The sequence below is a fragment of the Grampus griseus genome (assembly GCF_964374135.1).
Source record: "Grampus griseus genome assembly, chromosome: 9".
In the NCBI taxonomy this organism is placed as follows: domain Eukaryota; kingdom Metazoa; phylum Chordata; class Mammalia; order Artiodactyla; family Delphinidae; genus Grampus; species Grampus griseus.
The window spans coordinates 106,219,900-106,241,486 of NC_139003.1; positions in this window are offsets into that span (position 1 = coordinate 106,219,900).

Below are 21,587 nucleotides of genomic sequence, written 5' to 3' on the forward strand. Positions count from 1 at the left end.
ATCCAGGACCTCCTGACTGAAGGCACCGTGCCTCCTACAGGATGACGGCTTGGGTTCTTACTGCAATTCAAGTCCTGTTCCTTCTTTGGCACTGCAGGCAGCCCCAGGCCCAGAGGAGCAGCTACGGCGTTCCTTGGTTGAGACAGTTCGCTGGATGCGGGCCTCCCTACTTCGATAATTTGACTCAGGGAAGGAAACACAGGGTAACCGGTGTCTCCTGGGACTCTTTAGAAACCACAGGCATGTACGATGAGTGTGCCCATGAAAACGGGGGCCTGCTGGAACTCGCCCTGCTTTCCCATTTGGAGGGCGGCATTCATGCCTGCCTTGAAGCTCCCTGACATTCCCCGCTCCCGACAGGCCAGTGAGCCCTGGAAGAATGCTTCGGGGAAAATTATGAGTTTGCTCTCTCTAAATCAGGGGCTGCCGTGGCCCGGTGGCGGTCCGCATGACAGGCTCTAGAGCTAAGGGGAACCTCAACGTGAGAACTCGCCTCCAGGTTAGGCCCTGTGTAGCCGTGAAGAAAGGGAGGCATGCAGCTCTTTCCAGGAGTTCTTAGTCGCTTTGCTTTAAAGGAAGTACACGTCCGGGGACTCCTAGACCCCACGGGTGTGCATCATTTTCCCTCCAAGGTTACTGAGTGCCTCCTGACACCTGTGGGCCAGCTGAGCAAAGTCGAGGTCCATTGGTTGATTCCCTCGGAGGACCCCTGTGCGTGCCGAGTGCTGGGCAACCACACACTGCGCGTTCCTTGAGGAGCGCTACATCTCCAGAGCCCTCGAACGCCCTCAGAACAACATGGCTGGCGAGTGCGAAGTGCCCAGGAAGACTCTGTCATGGCCCTTGTGTGAGCTGCCATGAGAGAACGCTGTGCTTGGAACACTGCGAGGCCCGCCCTCGTACCTGAAGTCACTCTGCTGGAGGAGAAAGTCAACATCTTAGCATGCTGTGTGGCTCCCGGCACACCCAGCGTGAACACATGCCTGGAAGTAAGGCCCTGATTTGCCGTGCAGAAGCGGAGGCGTGCTGCAGCTTCCAGGAGGCGGTGGCCTCTGCTCTGCATACCTTGAATGGCAGCACAGCTTTCTGGACACCTGGGAGGCTGGCCGGGGCACGCTGTTCCCGGCAGGAACACTGAGTAACCCCAGGCGCACCTAGGTCTGCTAAGCAACATCCAGGGTCGTAGCCCTTTAGAGCCCTCTGTGCACGCCGAGCGTAGGGAAACGCACTGCCCTCTCTTTTGGAGCAGCTTGGTTTCCTCAGCACTCGCACACGTTCACGAACACCGTTCTGGCACATCCCACATGGCGCGGAAGTCTTACGCGTTGCCCTAATCGGAGCTGCGCTCAGAGTAACCCTCGTCTTCGCATTCCATCCAGGACCTCCTGACTGAAGGCACCGTGCCTCCTAGAGGATGGCGGGTTGGGTTCTTACTGCAATTCAAGTCCTGTTCCTTCTTTGGCACTGCAGGCAGCCCCAGGCCCAGAGGAGCAGCTACGGCGTTCCTTGGTTGAGACAGTTCGCTGGATGCGGGACTCCCTACTTCGATAAGTTGACTCAGCGAAGGAAACACAGGGTAACCGGTGTCTCTTGGGACTCGTTAGAAACCACAGGGATGTACGCTGAGTGTGCCCATGAAAACGGTGGCCTGCTGGAACTAGCCCTGCTTTCCCATTTGGAGGGCGGCATTCTTGCCTGCCTTGAAGCTCCCTGACATTCCCGGCTCCCGACAGGCCAGTGAGCCCTGGAAGAATGCTTCGGGGAAAATTATGAGTTTGCTCTCTCTAAACCAGGGGCTTCCGTGGCCGCGGTGGCGGTCCGCATGACAGGCTCTAGAGCTAAAGGGAACCTCAACGTGAGAACTCGCCTCCAGGTTAGGCCCTGAGTAGCCGTGCAGAAAGGGAGGCATGCAGCTCTTTCCAGGAGTTCTTAGTCGCTTTGCTTTAATGGAAGTACACGTCCGGGGACTCCTAGGCCCCACGGGTGTGCATGATTTTCTCTCCAAGGTCACTGAGTGCCTCCAGACACCTGTGGGCCGGCTGAGCAACGTCAAGGTCCATTGGTTGATTCCCTCGGAGGACCCCTGTGCGTGCCGAGTGCTGGGCAACCACACACTGCGCGTTCCTTGAGGAACGCTACATCTCCAGAGCCCTCGAACGCCCTCAGGACAACATGACTGGTGAGTGCGAAGTGCCCAGGAAGACTCTGTCATGGCCCTTGTGTGAGCTGCCATGAGAGAACGCTGTGCTTGGAACACTGCGAGGCCCTCCCTCGTACCTGAAGTCACTCTGCTGGAGGAGAAAGTCAGCATCTTAGCATGTTGTGTGGCTCCCGGCACACCTAGCGTGAACCCATGCCTGGAAGTAAGGCCCTGATTTGCTGTGCAGAAGTGGAGGCGTGCTGCAGTTTCCAGGAGGCGGTGGCCTCTGCTCTGCATACCTTGAACGGCAGCACAGCTTTCTGGACACCTGGGAGGCTGGCCGGGGCACCCTGTTCCCGGCAGGAACACTGAGTAACCCTAGGCGCACCTGGGTCTGCTAAGCAACATCCAGGCCCGTAGCCCTTTAGAGCCCCTCTGTGCACGCCGAGCGTAGGGAAGCGCACTGCCCTCTCTTTTGGAGCAGCTTGGTTTCCTCAGCACTCGCACATGTTCACGAGCACTGTTCTGGCACATCCCACATGGCGCGGAGGTCTTACGCGTTGCCCAAATCGGAGCTGCGCTCAGAGTAACCCTCGTCTTCGCATTCCATCCAGGACCTCCTGACTGAAGGCACCGTGCCTCCTAGAGGACGGCGGCTTGGGTTCTTACTGCAATTCAAGTCCTGTTCCTTCTTTGGCACTGCAGGCAGCCCCAGGCCCAGAGGAGCAGCTACGGCGTTCCTTGGTTGAGACAGTTCACTGGATGCGGGAATCCCTACTGCGATAAGTTGAATCAGGGAAGGAAACAGAGGGTAACCGGAGTCTCTTGGGACTCGTTAGAAACCACAGGGATGTACGCTGAGTGTGCCCATGAAAACGGGGTCCTGCTGGAACTAGCCCTGCTTTCCCATTTGGAGGGCGGCATTCATGCCTGCCTTGAAGCTCCCTGACATTCCCGGCTCCCGACAGGCCAGTGAGCCCTGGAAGAATGCTTCGGGGAAAATTATGAGTTTGCTCTCTCTAAGTCAGGGGCTGCCGTGGCCGGGTGGCGGTCCGCATGACAGGCTCTAGAGCTAAGGGGAACCTCAACGTGAGAACTCGCCTCCAGGTTAGGCCCTGTGTAGCCGTGAAGAAAGGGAGGCATGCAGCTCTTTCCAGGAGTTCTTAGTCGCTTTGCTTTAAAGGAAGTACACGTCCGGGGACTCCTAGGCCCCACGGGTGTGCATCATTTTCTCTCCAAGGTCAGTGAGTGCCTCCAGACACCTGTGGGCCGGCTGAGCAACGTCAAGGTCCATTGGTTGATTCCCTCGGAGGACCCCTGTGCGTGCCGAGTGCTGGGCAACCACACACTGCGCGTTCCTTGAGGAGCGCTACATCTCCAGAGCCCTCGAACGCCCTCAGGACAACATGGCTGGTGAATGCGAAGTGCCCAGGAAGACTCTGTCATGGCCCTTGTGTGAGCTGCCATGAGAGAACGCTGTGCTTGGAACACTGTGAGGCCCGCCCTCGTACCTGAAGTCACTCTGCTGGAGGAGAAAGTCAGCATCTTAGCATGTTGTGTGGCTCCTGGCACACCCAGCGTGAACCCATGCCTGGAAGTAAGGCCCTGATTTGCCGTGCAGAAGTGGAGGCGTGCTGCAGTTTCCAGGAGGCGGTGGCCTCTGCTCTGCATACCTTGAACGGCAGCACAGCTTTCTGGACACCTGGGAGGCTGGCCGGGGCACGCTGTTCCCGGCAGGAACACTGAGTAACCCTAGGCGCACCTAGGTCTGCTAAGCAACATCCAGGGCCGTAGCACTTTAGAGCCCCTTTGTGCACGCCAAGCGTAGGGAAACGCACTGCCCTCTCTTTTGGAGCAGCTTGGTTTCCTCAGCACTCGCACACGTTCACGAACACCGTTCTGGCACATCCCACATGGCGCGGAGGTCTTACGCGTTGCCCTAATCGGAGCTGCTCTCAGAGTAACCCTCGTCTTCGTATTCCATCCAGGACCTCCTGACTGAAGGCACCGTGCCTCCTACAGGATGACGGCTTGGGTTCTTACTGCAATTCAAGTCCTGTTCCTTCTTTGGCACTGCAGGCAGCCCCAGGCCCAGAGGAGCAGCTACGGCGTTCCTTGGTTGAGACAGTTCGCTGGATGCGGGCCTCCCTACTTCGATAATTTGACTCAGGGAAGGAAACACAGGGTAACCGGTGTCTCCTGGGACTCTTTAGAAACCACAGGCATGTACGATGAGTGTGCCCATGAAAACGGGGGCCTGCTGGAACTCGCCCTGCTTTCCCATTTGGAGGGCGGCATTCATGCCTGCCTTGAAGCTCCCTGACATTCCCCGCTCCCGACAGGCCAGTGAGCCCTGGAAGAATGCTTCGGGGAAAATTATGAGTTTGCTCTCTCTAAATCAGGGGCTGCCGTGGCCCGGTGGCGGTCCGCATGACAGGCTCTAGAGCTAAGGGGAACCTCAACGTGAGAACTCGCCTCCAGGTTAGGCCCTGTGTAGCCGTGAAGAAAGGGAGGCATGCAGCTCTTTCCAGGAGTTCTTAGTCGCTTTGCTTTAAAGGAAGTACACGTCCGGGGACTCCTAGACCCCACGGGTGTGCATCATTTTCCCTTCAAGGTTACTGAGTGCCTCCTGACACCTGTGGGCCAGCTGAGCAAAGTCGAGGTCCATTGGTTGATTCCCTCGGAGGACCCCTGTGCGTGCCGAGTGCTGGGCAACCACACACTGCGCGTTCCTTGAGGAGCGCTACATCTCCAGAGCCCTCGAACGCCCTCAGAACAACATGGCTGGCGAGTGCGAAGTGCCCAGGAAGACTCTGTCATGGCCCTTGTGTGAGCTGCCATGAGAGAACGCTGTGCTTGGAACACTGCGAGGCCCGCCCTCGTACCTGAAGTCACTCTGCTGGAGGAGAAAGTCAACATCTTAGCATGCTGTGTGGCTCCCGGCACACCCAGCGTGAACACATGCCTGGAAGTAAGGCCCTGATTTGCCGTGCAGAAGCGGAGGCGTGCTGCAGCTTCCAGGAGGCGGTGGCCTCTGCTCTGCATACCTTGAATGGCAGCACAGCTTTCTGGACACCTGGGAGGCTGGCCGGGGCACGCTGTTCCCGGCAGGAACACTGAGTAACCCCAGGCGCACCTAGGTCTGCTAAGCAACATCCAGGGTCGTAGCCCTTTAGAGCCCTCTGTGCACGCCGAGCGTAGGGAAACGCACTGCCCTCTCTTTTGGAGCAGCTTGGTTTCCTCAGCACTCGCACACGTTCACGAACACCGTTCTGGCACATCCCACATGGCGCGGAAGTCTTACGCGTTGCCCTAATCGGAGCTGCGCTCAGAGTAACCCTCGTCTTCGCATTCCATCCAGGACCTCCTGACTGAAGGCACCGTGCCTCCTAGAGGATGGCGGGTTGGGTTCTTACTGCAATTCAAGTCCTGTTCCTTCTTTGGCACTGCAGGCAGCCCCAGGCCCAGAGGAGCAGCTACGGCGTTCCTTGGTTGAGACAGTTCGCTGGATGCGGGACTCCCTACTTCGATAAGTTGACTCAGCGAAGGAAACACAGGGTAACCGGTGTCTCTTGGGACTCGTTAGAAACCACAGGGATGTACGCTGAGTGTGCCCATGAAAACGGTGGCCTGCTGGAACTAGCCCTGCTTTCCCATTTGGAGGGCGGCATTCTTGCCTGCCTTGAAGCTCCCTGACATTCCTGGCTCCCGACAGGCCAGTGAGCCCTGGAAGAATGCTTCGGGGAAAATTATGAGTTTGCTCTCTCTAAACCAGGGGCTTCCGTGGCCGCGGTGGCGGTCCGCATGACAGGCTCTAGAGCTAAAGGGAACCTCAACGTGAGAACTCGCCTCCAGGTTAGGCCCTGAGTAGCCGTGCAGAAAGGGAGGCATGCAGCTCTTTCCAGGAGTTCTTAGTCGCTTTGCTTTAATGGAAGTACACGTCCGGGGACTCCTAGGCCCCACGGGTGTGCATGATTTTCTCTCCAAGGTCACTGAGTGCCTCCAGACACCTGTGGGCCGGCTGAGCAACGTCAAGGTCCATTGGTTGATTCCCTCGGAGGACCCCTGTGCGTGCCGAGTGCTGGGCAACCACACACTGCGCGTTCCTTGAGGAACGCTACATCTCCAGAGCCCTCGAACGCCCTCAGGACAACATGACTGGTGAGTGCGAAGTGCCCAGGAAGACTCTGTCATGGCCCTTGTGTGAGCTGCCATGAGAGAACGCTGTGCTTGGAACACTGCGAGGCCCTCCCTCGTACCTGAAGTCACTCTGCTGGAGGAGAAAGTCAGCATCTTAGCATGTTGTGTGGCTCCCGGCACACCCAGCGTGAACCCATGCCTGGAAGTAAGGCCCTGATTTGCTGTGCAGAAGTGGAGGCGTGCTGCAGTTTCCAGGAGGCGGTGGCCTCTGCTCTGCATACCTTGAACGGCAGCACAGCTTTCTGGACACCTGGGAGGCTGGCCGGGGCACCCTGTTCCCGGCAGGAACACTGAGTAACCCTAGGCGCACCTGGGTCTGCTAAGCAACATCCAGGCCCGTAGCCCTTTAGAGCCCCTCTGTGCACGCCGAGCGTAGGGAAACGCACTGCCCTCTCTTTTGGAGCAGCTTGGTTTCCTCAGCACTCGCACATGTTCACGAGCACTGTTCTGGCACATCCCACATGGCGCGGAGGTCTTACGCGTTGCCCAAATCGGAGCTGCGCTCAGAGTAACCCTCGTCTTCGCATTCCATCCAGGACCTCCTGACTGAAGGCACCGTGCCTCCTAGAGGACGGCGGCTTGGGTTCTTACTGCAATTCAAGTCCTGTTCCTTCTTTGGCACTGCAGGCAGCCCCAGGCCCAGAGGAGCAGCTACGGCGTTCCTTGGTTGAGACAGTTCACTGGATGCGGGAATCCCTACTGCGATAAGTTGACTCAGGGAAGGAAACAGAGGGTAACCGGAGTCTCTTGGGACTCGTTAGAAACCACAGGGATGTACGCTGAGTGTGCCCATGAAAACGGGGTCCTGCTGGAACTAGCCCTGCTTTCCCATTTGGAGGGCGGCATTCATGCCTGCCTTGAAGCTCCCTGACATTCCCGGCTCCCGACAGGCCAGTGAGCCCTGGAAGAATGCTTCGGGGAAAATTATGAGTTTGCTCTCTCTAAGTCAGGGGCTGCCGTGGCCGGGTGGCGGTCCGCATGACAGGCTCTAGAGCTAAGGGGAACCTCAACGTGAGAACTCGCCTCCAGGTTAGGCCCTCTGTAGCCGTGAAGAAAGGGAGGCATGCAGCTCTTTCCAGGAGTTCTTAGTCGCTTTGCTTTAAAGGAAGTACACGTCCGGGGACTCCTAGGCCCCACAGGTGTGCATCATTTTACCTCCAAGGTCACTGAGTGCCTCCAGACACCTGTGAGACGGCTGAGCAACGTCGAGGTCCATTGGTTGATTCCCTCGGAGGACCGTGTGTGTGCCGAGTGCTGCGCAATCACACACTGCGCGTTCCTTGAGGAGCGCTACATCTCCAGAGCCCTCGAACGCCCTCAGGACAACATGGCTGGTGAGTGCGAAGTGCCCAGGAAGACTCTGTCTTGGCCCTTGTGTGAGCTGCCATGAGAGAACGCTGTGCTTGGAACACTGCGAGGCCCGCCCTCGTACCTGAAGTCACGCTGCTGGAGGAGAAAGTCAGCATCTTAGCATGTTGTGTGGCTCCCGGCACACCCAGCGTGAACCCATGCCTGGAAGTAAGGCCCTGATTTGCCGTGCAGAAGCGGAGGCATGCTGCAGCTTCCAGTAGGTGGAGGCCTGTGCTCTGCATACCTTGAACGGCAGCACAGCTTTCTGGACACCTGGGAGGCTAGCCGGGGCACCCTGTTCCCGGCAGGAACACTGAGTAACCCCAGGCGCACCTGGGTCTGCTAAGCAACATCCAGGCCCGTAGCCCTTTAGAGCCCCTCTGTGCACGCCGAGCGTAGGGAAACGCACTGCCCTCTCTTTTGGAGCAGCTTGGTTTCCTCAGCACTCGCACATGTTCACGAGCACTGTTCTGGCACATCCCACATGGCGCGGAGGTCTTACGCGTTGCCCTAATCGGAGCTGCGCTCAGAGTAACCCTCTTCTTCGCATTCCATCCAGGACCTCCTGACTGAAGGCACCGTGCCTCCTAGAGGACGGCGGCTTGGGTTCTTACTGCAATTCAAGTCCTGTTCCTTCTTTGGCACTGCAGGCAGCCCCAGGCCCAGAGGAGCAGCTACGGCGTTCCTTGGTTGAGACAGTTCACTGGATGCGGGAATCCCTACTGCGATAAGTTGACTCAGGGAAGGAAACAGAGGGTAACCGGAGTCTCTTGGGACTTGTTAGAAACCACAGGGATGTACGCTGAGTGTGCCCATGAAAACGGGGTCCTGCTGGAACTAGCCCTGCTTTCCCATTTGGAGGGCGGCATTCATGCCTGCCTTGAAGCTCCCTGACATTCCCGGCTCCCGACAGGTCAGTGAGCCCTGGAAGAATGCTTCGGGGAAAATTATGAGTTTGCTCTCTCTAAACCAGGGGCTTCTGTGTCCCCGGTGGCGGTCCGCATGACAGGCTCTAGAGCTAAAGGGAACCTCAACGTGAGAACTCGCCTCCAGGTTAGGCCCTGAGTAGCCGTGCAGAAAGGGAGGCATGCAGCTCTTTCCAGGAGTTCTTAGTCGCTTTGCTTTAAAGGAAGTACACGTCCGGGGACTCCTAGGCCCCACGGGTGTGCATCATTTTCCCTCCAAGGTCACTGAGTGCGTCCAGACACCTGTGGGCCGGCTGAGCAACGTCGAGGTCCATTGGTTGATTCCCTCGGAGGAACCCTGTGCGTGCCGAGTGCTGGGCAACCACACACTGCGCGTTCCTTGAGGAGCGCTACATCTCCAGAGCCCTCGAACGCCCTCAGGACAACATGGCTGGTGAGTGCGAAGTGCCCAGGAAGACTCTGTCTTGGCCCTTGTGTGAGCTGCCATGAGAGAACGCTGTGCTTGGAACACTGCGAGGCCCGCCCTCGTACCTGAAGTCACACTGCTGGAGGAGAAAGTCAGCATCTTAGCATGTTGTGTGGCTCCCGGCACACCCAGCGTGAACCCATGCCTGGAAGTAAGGCCCTGATTTGCCGTGCAGAAGCGGAGGCGTGCTGCAGCTTCCAGTAGGTGGAGGCCTGTGCTCTGCATACCTTGAACGGCAGCACAGCTTTCTGGACACCTGGGAGGCTAGCCGGGGCACCCTGTTCCCGGCAGGAACACTGAGTAACCCCAGGCGCACCTGGGTCTGCTAAGCAACATCCAGGCCCGTAGCCCTTTAGAGCCCCTCTGTGCACGCCGAGCGTAGGGAAACGCACTGCCCTCTCTTTTGGAGCAGCTTGGTTTCCTCAGCACTCGCACATGTTCACGAGCACTGTTCTGGCACATCCCACATGGCGCGGAGGTCTTACGCGTTGCCCTAATCGGAGCTGCGCTCAGAGTAACCCTCTTCTTCGCATTCCATCCAGGACCTCCTGACTGAAGGCACCGTGCCTCCTAGAGGACGGCGGCTTGGGTTCTTACTGCAATTCAAGTCCTGTTCCTTCTTTGGCACTGCAGGCAGCCCCAGGCCCAGAGGAGCAGCTACGGCGTTCCTTGGTTGAGACAGTTCACTGGATGCGGGAATCCCTACTGCGATAAGTTGACTCAGGGAAGGAAACAGAGGGTAACCGGAGTCTCTTGGGACTTGTTAGAAACCACAGGGATGTACGCTGAGTGTGCCCATGAAAACGGGGTCCTGCTGGAACTAGCCCTGCTTTCCCATTTGGAGGGCGGCATTCATGCCTGCCTTGAAGCTCCCTGACATTCCCGGCTCCCGACAGGTCAGTGAGCCCTGGAAGAATGCTTCGGGGAAAATTATGAGTTTGCTCTCTCTAAACCAGGGGCTTCCGTGTCCCCGGTGGCGGTCCGCATGACAGGCTCTAGAGCTAAAGGGAACCTCAACGTGAGAACTCGCCTCCAGGTTAGGCCCTGAGTAGCCGTGCAGAAAGGGAGGCATGCAGCTCTTTCCAGGAGTTCTTAGTCGCTTTGCTTTAAAGGAAGTACACGTCCGGGGACTCCTAGGCCCCACGGGTGTGCATCATTTTCCCTCCAAGGTCACTGAGTGCGTCCAGACACCTGTGGGCCGGCTGAGCAACGTCGAGGTCCATTGGTTGATTCCCTCGGAGGAACCCTGTGCGTGCCGAGTGCTGGGCAACCACACACTGCGCGTTCCTTGAGGAGCGCTACATCTCCAGAGCCCTCGAACGCCCTCAGGACAACATGGCTGGTGAGTGCGAAGTGCCAAGGAAGACTCTGTCATGGCCCTTGTGTGAGCTGCCATGAGAGAACACTGTGCTTGGAACACTGCGAGGCCCTCCCTCGTACCTGAAGTCACTCTGCTGGAGGAGAAAGTCAGCATCTTAGCATGTTGTGTGGCTCCCGGCACACCCAGCGTGAACACATGCCTGGAAGTAAGGCCCTGATTTGCCGTGCAGAAGCGGAGGCGTGCTGCAGCTTCCAGGAGGCGGTGGCCTCTGCTCTGCATACCTTGAATGGCAGCACAGCTTTCAGGACACCTGGGAGGCTGGCCGGGGCACGCTGTTCCCGGCAGGAACACTGAGTAACCCCAGGCGCACCTAGGTCTGCTAAGCAACATCCAGGGCCGTAGCCCTTTAGAGCCCCTCTGTGCATGCCGAGCATAGGGAAATGCACTGCCCTCTCTTTTGGAGCAGCTTGGTTTCCTCAGCACTCGCACACGTTCACGAACACCGTTCTGGCACATCCCACATGGCGCGGAGGTCTTACGCGTTGCCCTAATCGGAGCTGCGCTCAGAGTAACCCTCGTCTTCGCATTCCATCCAGGACCTCCTGACTGAAGGCACCGTGCCTCCTAGAGGACGGCGGCTTGGGTTCTTACTGCAATTCAAGTCCTGTTCCTTCTTTGGCACTGCAGGCAGCCCCAGGCCCAGAGGAGCAGCTACGGCGTTCCTTGGTTGTGACAGTTCGCTGGATGCGGGCCTCCCTACTTCGATAATTTGACTCAGGGAAGGAAACACAGGGTAACCGGTGTCTCCTGGGACTCTTTAGAAACCACAGGCATGTACGATGAGTGTGCCCATGAAAACGGGGGCCTGCTGGAACTCGCCCTGCTTTCCCATTTGGAGGGCGGCATTCATGCCTGCCTTGAAGCTCCCTGACATTCCCCGCTCCCGACAGGCCAGTGAGCCCTGGAAGAATGCTTCGGGGAAAATTATGAGTTTGCTCTCTCTAAATCAGGGGCTGCCGTGGCCCGGTGGCGGTCCGCATGACAGGCTCTAGAGCTAAGGGGAACCTCAACGTGAGAACTCGCCTCCAGGTTAGGCCCTGTGTAGCCGTGAAGAAAGGGAGGCATGCAGCTCTTTCCAGGAGTTCTTAGTCGCTTTGCTTTAAAGGAAGTACACGTCCGGGGACTCCTATGCCCCACGGGTGTGCATGATTTTCTCTCCAAGGTCACTGAGTGCCTCCAGACACCTGTGGGCTGGCTGAGCAACGTCAAGGTCCATTGGTTGATTCCCTCGGAGGACCCCTGTGCGTGCCGAGTGCTGGGCAACCACACACTGCGCGTTCCTTGAGGAGCGCTACATCTCCAGAGCCCTCGAACGCCCTCAGGACAACATGGCTGGTGAGTGCGAAGTGCCCAGGAAGACTCTGTCATGGCCCTTGTGTGAGGTGCCATGAGAGAACGCTGTGCTTGGAACACTGTGAGGCCCGCCCTCGTACCTGAAGTCACTCTGCTGGAGGAGAAAGTCAGCATCTTAGCATGTTGTGTGGCTCCTGGCACACCCAGCGTGAACCCATGCCTGGAAGTAAGGCCCTGATTTGCCGTGCAGAAGTGGAGGCGTGCTGCAGTTTCCAGGAGGCGGTGGCCTCTGCTCTGCATACCTTGAACGGCAGCACAGCTTTCTGGACACCTGGGAGGCTGGCCGGGGCACGCTGTTCCCGGCAGGAACACTGAGTAACCCTAGGCGCACCTAGGTCTGCTAAGCAACATCCAGGGCCGTAGCACTTTAGAGCCCCTTTGTGCACGCCTAGCGTAGGGAAACGCACTGCCCTCTCTTTCGGAGCAGCTTGGTTTCCTCAGCACTCGCACACGTTCACGAACACCGTTCTGGCACATCCCACATGGCGCGGAGGTCTTACGCGTTGCCCTAATCGGAGCTGCTCTCAGAGTAACCCTCGTCTTCGTATTCCATCCAGGACCTCCTGACTGAAGGCACCGTGCCTCCTACAGGATGACGGCTTGGGTTCTTACTGCAATTCAAGTCCTGTTCCTTCTTTGGCACTGCAGGCAGCCCCAGGCCCAGAGGAGCAGCTACGGCGTTCCTTGGTTGAGACAGTTCTCTGGATGCGGGACTCCCTACTTCGATAATTTGACTCAGGGAAGGAAACACAGGGTAACCGGTGTCTCCTGGGACTCTTTAGAAACCACAGGCATGTACGATGAGTGTGCCCATGAAAACGGGGGCCTGCTGGAACTCGCCCTGCTTTCCCATTTGGAGGGCGGCATTCATGCCTGCCTTGAAGCTCCCTGACATTCCCCGCTCCCGACAGGCCAGTGAGCCCTGGAAGAATGCTTCGGGGAAAATTATGAGTTTGCTCTCTCTAAATCAGGGGCTGCCGTGGCCCGGTGGCGGTCCGCATGACAGGCTCTAGAGCTAAAGGGAACCTCAACGTGAGAACTCGCCTCCAGGTTAGGCCCTGAGTAGCCGTGCAGAAAGGGAGGCATGCAGCTCTTTCCAGGAGTTCTTAGTCGCTTTGCTTTAATGGAAGTACACGTCCGGGGACTCCTAGGCCCCACGGGTGTGCATGATTTTCTCTCCAAGGTCACTGAGTGCCTCCAGACACCTGTGGGCCGGCTGAGCAACGTCAAGGTCCATTGGTTGATTCCCTCGGAGGACCCCTGTGCGTGCCGAGTGCTGGGCAACCACACACTGCGCGTTCCTTGAGGAGCGCTACATCTCCAGAGCCCTCGAACGCCCTCAGGACAACATGACTGGTGAGTGCGAAGTGCCCAGGAAGACTCTGTCATGGCCCTTGTGTGAGCTGCCATGAGAGAACGCTGTGCTTGGAACACTGCGAGGCCCTCCCTCGTACCTGAAGTCACTCTGCTGGAGGAGAAAGTCAGCATCTTAGCATGTTGTGTGGCTCCCGGCACACCCAGCGTGAACCCATGCCTGGAAGTAAGGCCCTGATTTGCCGTGCAGAAGTGGAGGCGTGCTGCAGTTTCCAGGAGGCGGTGGCCTCTGCTCTGCATACCTTGAACGGCAGCACAGCTTTCTGGACACCTGGGAGGCTGGCCGGGGCACCCTGTTCCCGGCAGGAACACTGAGTAACCCTAGGCGCACCTGGGTCTGCTAAGCAACATCCAGGCCCGTAGCCCTTTAGAGCCCCTCTGTGCACGCCGAGCGTAGGGAAGCGCACTGCCCTCTCTTTTGGAGCAGCTTGGTTTCCTCAGCACTCGCACATGTTCACGAGCACTGTTCTGGCACATCCCACATGGCGCGGAGGTCTTACGCGTTGCCCTAATCGGAGCTGCGCTCAGAGTAACCCTCTTCTTCGCATTCCATCCAGGACCTCCTGACTGAAGGCACCGTGCCTCCTAGAGGACGGCGGCTTGGGTTCTTACTGCAATTCAAGTCCTGTTCCTTCTTTGGCACTGCAGGCAGCCCCAGGCCCAGAGGAGCAGCTACGGCGTTCCTTGGTTGTGACAGTTCGCTGGATGCGGGCCTCCCTACTTCGATAATTTGACTCAGGGAAGGAAACACAGGGTAACCGGTGTCTCCTGGGACTCTTTAGAAACCACAGGCATGTACGATGAGTGTGCCCATGAAAACGGGGGCCTGCTGGAACTCGCCCTGCTTTCCCATTTGGAGGGCGGCATTCATGCCTGCCTTGAAGCTCCCTGACATTCCCCGCTCCCGACAGGCCAGTGAGCCCTGGAAGAATGCTTCGGGGAAAATTATGAGTTTGCTCTCTCTAAATCAGGGGCTGCCGTGGCCCGGTGGCGGTCCGCATGACAGGCTCTAGAGCTAAGGGGAACCTCAACGTGAGAACTCGCCTCCAGGTTAGGCCCTGTGTAGCCGTGAAGAAAGGGAGGCATGCAGCTCTTTCCAGGAGTTCTTAGTCGCTTTGCTTTAAAGGAAGTACACGTCCGGGGACTCCTATGCCCCACGGGTGTGCATGATTTTCTCTCCAAGGTCACTGAGTGCCTCCAGACACCTGTGGGCTGGCTGAGCAACGTCAAGGTCCATTGGTTGATTCCCTCGGAGGACCCCTGTGCGTGCCGAGTGCTGGGCAACCACACACTGCGCGTTCCTTGAGGAGCGCTACATCTCCAGAGCCCTCGAACGCCCTCAGGACAACATGGCTGGTGAGTGCGAAGTGCCCAGGAAGACTCTGTCATGGCCCTTGTGTGAGGTGCCATGAGAGAACGCTGTGCTTGGAACACTGTGAGGCCCGCCCTCGTACCTGAAGTCACTCTGCTGGAGGAGAAAGTCAGCATCTTAGCATGTTGTGTGGCTCCTGGCACACCCAGCGTGAACCCATGCCTGGAAGTAAGGCCCTGATTTGCCGTGCAGAAGTGGAGGCGTGCTGCAGTTTCCAGGAGGCGGTGGCCTCTGCTCTGCATACCTTGAACGGCAGCACAGCTTTCTGGACACCTGGGAGGCTGGCCGGGGCACGCTGTTCCCGGCAGGAACACTGAGTAACCCTAGGCGCACCTAGGTCTGCTAAGCAACATCCAGGGCCGTAGCACTTTAGAGCCCCTTTGTGCACGCCTAGCGTAGGGAAACGCACTGCCCTCTCTTTCGGAGCAGCTTGGTTTCCTCAGCACTCGCACACGTTCACGAACACCGTTCTGGCACATCCCACATGGCGCGGAGGTCTTACGCGTTGCCCTAATCGGAGCTGCTCTCAGAGTAACCCTCGTCTTCGTATTCCATCCAGGACCTCCTGACTGAAGGCACCGTGCCTCCTACAGGATGACGGCTTGGGTTCTTACTGCAATTCAAGTCCTGTTCCTTCTTTGGCACTGCAGGCAGCCCCAGGCCCAGAGGAGCAGCTACGGCGTTCCTTGGTTGAGACAGTTCTCTGGATGCGGGACTCCCTACTTCGATAATTTGACTCAGGGAAGGAAACACAGGGTAACCGGTGTCTCCTGGGACTCTTTAGAAACCACAGGCATGTACGATGAGTGTGCCCATGAAAACGGGGGCCTGCTGGAACTCGCCCTGCTTTCCCATTTGGAGGGCGGCATTCATGCCTGCCTTGAAGCTCCCTGACATTCCCCGCTCCCGACAGGCCAGTGAGCCCTGGAAGAATGCTTCGGGGAAAATTATGAGTTTGCTCTCTCTAAATCAGGGGCTGCCGTGGCCCGGTGGCGGTCCGCATGACAGGCTCTAGAGCTAAAGGGAACCTCAACGTGAGAACTCGCCTCCAGGTTAGGCCCTGAGTAGCCGTGCAGAAAGGGAGGCATGCAGCTCTTTCCAGGAGTTCTTAGTCGCTTTGCTTTAATGGAAGTACACGTCCGGGGACTCCTAGGCCCCACGGGTGTGCATGATTTTCTCTCCAAGGTCACTGAGTGCCTCCAGACACCTGTGGGCCGGCTGAGCAACGTCAAGGTCCATTGGTTGATTCCCTCGGAGGACCCCTGTGCGTGCCGAGTGCTGGGCAACCACACACTGCGCGTTCCTTGAGGAGCGCTACATCTCCAGAGCCCTCGAACGCCCTCAGGACAACATGACTGGTGAGTGCGAAGTGCCCAGGAAGACTCTGTCATGGCCCTTGTGTGAGCTGCCATGAGAGAACGCTGTGCTTGGAACACTGCGAGGCCCTCCCTCGTACCTGAAGTCACTCTGCTGGAGGAGAAAGTCAGCATCTTAGCATGTTGTGTGGCTCCCGGCACACCCAGCGTGAACCCATGCCTGGAAGTAAGGCCCTGATTTGCCGTGCAGAAGTGGAGGCGTGCTGCAGTTTCCAGGAGGCGGTGGCCTCTGCTCTGCATACCTTGAACGGCAGCACAGCTTTCTGGACACCTGGGAGGCTGGCCGGGGCACCCTGTTCCCGGCAGGAACACTGAGTAACCCTAGGCGCACCTGGGTCTGCTAAGCAACATCCAGGCCCGTAGCCCTTTAGAGCCCCTCTGTGCACGCCGAGCGTAGGGAAGCGCACTGCCCTCTCTTTTGGAGCAGCTTGGTTTCCTCAGCACTCGCACATGTTCACGAGCACTGTTCTGGCACATCCCACATGGCGCGGAGGTCTTACGCGTTGCCCAAATCGGAGCTGCGCTCAGAGTAACCCTCGTCTTCGCATTCCATCCAGGACCTCCTGACTGAAGGCACCGTGCCTCCTAGAGGACGGCGGCTTGGGTTCTTACTGCAATTCAAGTCCTGTTCCTTCTTTGGCACTGCAGGCAGCCCCAGGCCCAGAGGAGCAGCTACGGCGTTCCTTGGTTGAGACAGTTCACTGGATGCGGGAATCCCTACTGCGATAAGTTGAATCAGGGAAGGAAACAGAGGGTAACCGGAGTCTCTTGGGACTCGTTAGAAACCACAGGGATGTACGCTGAGTGTGCCCATGAAAACGGGGTCCTGCTGGAACTAGCCCTGCTTTCCCATTTGGAGGGCGGCATTCATGCCTGCCTTGAAGCTCCCTGACATTCCCGGCTCCCGACAGGCCAGTGAGCCCTGGAAGAATGCTTCGGGGAAAATTATGAGTTTGCTCTCTCTAAGTCAGGGGCTGCCGTGGCCGGGTGGCGGTCCGCATGACAGGCTCTAGAGCTAAGGGGAACCTCAACGTGAGAACTCGCCTCCAGGTTAGGCCCTGTGTAGCCGTGAAGAAAGGGAGGCATGCAGCTCTTTCCAGGAGTTCTTAGTCGCTTTGCTTTAAAGGAAGTACACGTCCGGGGACTCCTAGGCCCCACGGGTGTGCATCATTTTCTCTCCAAGGTCAGTGAGTGCCTCCAGACACCTGTGGGCCGGCTGAGCAACGTCAAGGTCCATTGGTTGATTCCCTCGGAGGACCCCTGTGCGTGCCGAGTGCTGGGCAACCACACACTGCGCGTTCCTTGAGGAGCGCTACATCTCCAGAGCCCTCGAACGCCCTCAGGACAACATGGCTGGTGAGTGCGAAGTGCCCAGGAAGACTCTGTCATGGCCCTTGTGTGAGGTGCCATGAGAGAACGCTGTGCTTGGAACACTGTGAGGCCCGCCCTCGTACCTGAAGTCACTCTGCTGGAGGAGAAAGTCAGCATCTTAGCATGTTGTGTGGCTCCTGGCACACCCAGCGTGAACCCATGCCTGGAAGTAAGGCCCTGATTTGCCGTGCAGAAGTGGAGGCGTGCTGCAGTTTCCAGGAGGCGGTGGCCTCTGCTCTGCATACCTTGAACGGCAGCACAGCTTTCTGGACACCTGGGAGGCTGGCCGGGGCACGCTGTTCCCGGCAGGAACACTGAGTAACCCTAGGCGCACCTAGGTCTGCTAAGCAACATCCAGGGCCGTAGCACTTTAGAGCCCCTTTGTGCACGCCTAGCGTAGGGAAACGCACTGCCCTCTCTTTCGGAGCAGCTTGGTTTCCTCAGCACTCGCACACGTTCACGAACACCGTTCTGGCACATCCCACATGGCGCGGAGGTCTTACGCGTTGCCCTAATCGGAGCTGCTCTCAGAGTAACCCTCGTCTTCGTATTCCATCCAGGACCTCCTGACTGAAGGCACCGTGCCTCCTACAGGATGACGGCTTGGGTTCTTACTGCAATTCAAGTCCTGTTCCTTCTTTGGCACTGCAGGCAGCCCCAGGCCCAGAGGAGCAGCTACGGCGTTCCTTGGTTGAGACAGTTCTCTGGATGCGGGACTCCCTACTTCGATAATTTGACTCAGGGAAGGAAACACAGGGTAACCGGTGTCTCCTGGGACTCTTTAGAAACCACAGGCATGTACGATGAGTGTGCCCATGAAAACGGGGGCCTGCTGGAACTCGCCCTGCTTTCCCATTTGGAGGGCGGCATTCATGCCTGCCTTGAAGCTCCCTGACATTCCCCGCTCCCGACAGGCCAGTGAGCCCTGGAAGAATGCTTCGGGGAAAATTATGAGTTTGCTCTCTCTAAATCAGGGGCTGCCGTGGCCCGGTGGCGGTCCGCATGACAGGCTCTAGAGCTAAAGGGAACCTCAACGTGAGAACTCGCCTCCAGGTTAGGCCCTGAGTAGCCGTGCAGAAAGGGAGGCATGCAGCTCTTTCCAGGAGTTCTTAGTCGCTTTGCTTTAATGGAAGTACACGTCCGGGGACTCCTAGGCCCCACGGGTGTGCATGATTTTCTCTCCAAGGTCACTGAGTGCCTCCAGACACCTGTGGGCCGGCTGAGCAACGTCAAGGTCCATTGGTTGATTCCCTCGGAGGACCCCTGTGCGTGCCGAGTGCTGGGCAACCACACACTGCGCGTTCCTTGAGGAGCGCTACATCTCCAGAGCCCTCGAACGCCCTCAGGACAACATGACTGGTGAGTGCGAAGTGCCCAGGAAGACTCTGTCATGGCCCTTGTGTGAGCTGCCATGAGAGAACGCTGTGCTTGGAACACTGCGAGGCCCTCCCTCGTACCTGAAGTCACTCTGCTGGAGGAGAAAGTCAGCATCTTAGCATGTTGTGTGGCTCCCGGCACACCCAGCGTGAACCCATGCCTGGAAGTAAGGCCCTGATTTGCCGTGCAGAAGTGGAGGCGTGCTGCAGTTTCCAGGAGGCGGTGGCCTCTGCTCTGCATACCTTGAACGGCAGCACAGCTTTCTGGACACCTGGGAGGCTGGCCGGGGCACCCTGTTCCCGGCAGGAACACTGAGTAACCCTAGGCGCACCTGGGTCTGCTAAGCAACATCCAGGCCCGTAGCCCTTTAGAGCCCCTCTGTGCACGCCGAGCGTAGGGAAGCGCACTGCCCTCTCTTTTGGAGCAGCTTGGTTTCCTCAGCACTCGCACATGTTCACGAGCACTGTTCTGGCACATCCCACATGGCGCGGAGGTCTTACGCGTTGCCCAAATCGGAGCTGCGCTCAGAGTAACCCTCGTCTTCGCATTCCATCCAGGACCTCCTGACTGAAGGCACCGTGCCTCCTAGAGGACGGCGGCTTGGGTTCTTACTGCAATTCAAGTCCTGTTCCTTCTTTGGCACTGCAGGCAGCCCCAGGCCCAGAGGAGCAGCTACGGCGTTCCTTGGTTGAGACAGTTCACTGGATGCGGGAATCCCTACTGCGATAAGTTGAATCAGGGAAGGAAACAGAGGGTAACCGGAGTCTCTTGGGACTCGTTAGAAACCACAGGGATGTACGCTGAGTGTGCCCATGAAAACGGGGTCCTGCTGGAACTAGCCCTGCTTTCCCATTTGGAGGGCGGCATTCATGCCTGCCTTGAAGCTCCCTGACATTCCCGGCTCCCGACAGGCCAGTGAGCCCTGGAAGAATGCTTCGGGGAAAATTATGAGTTTGCTCTCTCTAAGTCAGGGGCTGCCGTGGCCGGGTGGCGGTCCGCATGACAGGCTCTAGAGCTAAGGGGAACCTCAACGTGAGAACTCGCCTCCAGGTTAGGCCCTGTGTAGCCGTGAAGAAAGGGAGGCATGCAGCTCTTTCCAGGAGTTCTTAGTCGCTTTGCTTTAAAGGAAGTACACGTCCGGGGACTCCTAGGCCCCACGGGTGTGCATCATTTTCTCTCCAAGGTCAGTGAGTGCCTCCAGACACCTGTGGGCCGGCTGAGCAACGTCAAGGTCCATTGGTTGATTCCCTCGGAGGACCCCTGTGCGTGCCGAGTGCTGGGCAACCACACACTGCGCGTTCCTTGAGGAGCGCTACATCTCCAGAGCCCTCGAACGCCCTCAGGACAACATGGCTGGTGAATGCGAAGTGCCCAGGAAGACTCTGTCATGGCCCTTGTGTGAGCTGCCATGAGAGAACGCTGTGCTTGGAACACTGTGAGGCCCGCCCTCGTACCTGAAGTCACTCTGCTGGAGGAGAAAGTCAGCATCTTAGCATGTTGTGTGGCTCCCGGCACACCCAGCGTGAACCCATGCCTGGAAGTAAGGCCCTGATTTGCCGTGCAGAAGTGGAGGCGTGCTGCAGTTTCCAGGAGGCGGTGGCCTCTGCTCTGCATACCTTGAACGGCAGCACAGCTTTCTGGACACCTGGGAGGCTGGCCGGGGCACGCTGTTCCCGGCAGGAACACTGAGTAACCCTAGGCGCACCTAGGTCTGCTAAGCAACATCCAGGGCCGTAGCACTTTAGAGCCCCTTTGTGCACGCCAAGCGTAGGGAAACGCACTGCCCTCTCTTTTGGAGCAGCTTGGTTTCCTCAGCACTCGCACACGTTCACGAACACCGTTCTGGCACATCCCACATGGCGCGGAGGTCTTACGCGTTGCCCTAATCGGAGCTGCTCTCAGAGTAACCCTCGTCTTCGTATTCCATCCAGGACCTCCTGACTGAAGGCACCGTGCCTCCTACAGGATGACGGCTTGGGTTCTTACTGCAATTCAAGTCCTGTTCCTTCTTTGGCACTGCAGGCAGCCCCAGGCCCAGAGGAGCAGCTACGGCGTTCCTTGGTTGAGACAGTTCGCTGGATGCGGGCCTCCCTACTTCGATAATTTGACTCAGGGAAGGAAACACAGGGTAACCGGTGTCTCCTGGGACTCTTTAGAAACCACAGGCATGTACGATGAGTGTGCCCATGAAAACGGGGGCCTGCTGGAACTCGCCCTGCTTTCCCATTTGGAGGGCGGCATTCATGCCTGCCTTGAAGCTCCCTGACATTCCCCGCTCCCGACAGGCCAGTGAGCCCTGGAAGAATGCTTCGGGGAAAATTATGAGTTTGCTCTCTCTAAATCAGGGGCTGCCGTGGCCCGGTGGCGGTCCGCATGACAGGCTCTAGAGCTAAGGGGAACCTCAACGTGAGAACTCGCCTCCAGGTTAGGCCCTGTGTAGCCGTGAAGAAAGGGAGGCATGCAGCTCTTTCCAGGAGTTCTTAGTCGCTTTGCTTTAAAGGAAGTACACGTCCGGGGACTCCTAGACCCCACGGGTGTGCATCATTTTCCCTCCAAGGTTACTGAGTGCCTCCTGACACCTGTGGGCCAGCTGAGCAAAGTCGAGGTCCATTGGTTGATTCCCTCGGAGGACCCCTGTGCGTGCCGAGTGCTGGGCAACCACACACTGCGCGTTCCTTGAGGAGCGCTACATCTCCAGAGCCCTCGAACGCCCTCAGAACAACATGGCTGGCGAGTGCGAAGTGCCCAGGAAGACTCTGTCATGGCCCTTGTGTGAGCTGCCATGAGAGAACGCTGTGCTTGGAACACTGCGAGGCCCGCCCTCGTACCTGAAGTCACTCTGCTGGAGGAGAAAGTCAACATCTTAGCATGCTGTGTGGCTCCCGGCACACCCAGCGTGAA